Here is a 473-nt window from a genome sequence, read left to right on the forward strand (position 1 = left end):
AGATAGATAGATAGATAGATAGATAGATAGATAGATAGATAGATAGACAGGTGCTAGAGAGATGGATAAAGAGATAAAAAACATTTTATTCTCATTTGTATCTTTAACATTTCCAAATCATCACTTTCTGTGTACCATTTTACAAATGGTGTGTACCAGATCCCGTGCTAAGCAACACTGGGAATACAAACACAATACAAGCAAGTTTGCCATACCCTGCCCCAAGGGAGCTTACGTTCTGATTTTGTCATTATTCTGTTATTTTCTGACTTTGTTTGGGGTTTTCTTGGCCAAAATACTGGAGTGGTTCGTCATTTCCTTCTCTAGCTCATGTTACAGATGAGGAAATTGAGGCAAACAGGGTTAAATGACTTGCCCAGGGTGACACAGCTAGCGAATGTCTGAAGCCAGATTTGAACTCATGAAGATGAGTCTTTCTGACTCTAGGCTTGGCACTCTAGCCACGACACCAG

Source organism: Vombatus ursinus, unplaced genomic scaffold (assembly GCF_900497805.2).
Source record: "Vombatus ursinus unplaced genomic scaffold, bare-nosed wombat genome assembly UNPS02009824.1, whole genome shotgun sequence".
Lineage (NCBI taxonomy): Eukaryota > Metazoa > Chordata > Mammalia > Diprotodontia > Vombatidae > Vombatus > Vombatus ursinus.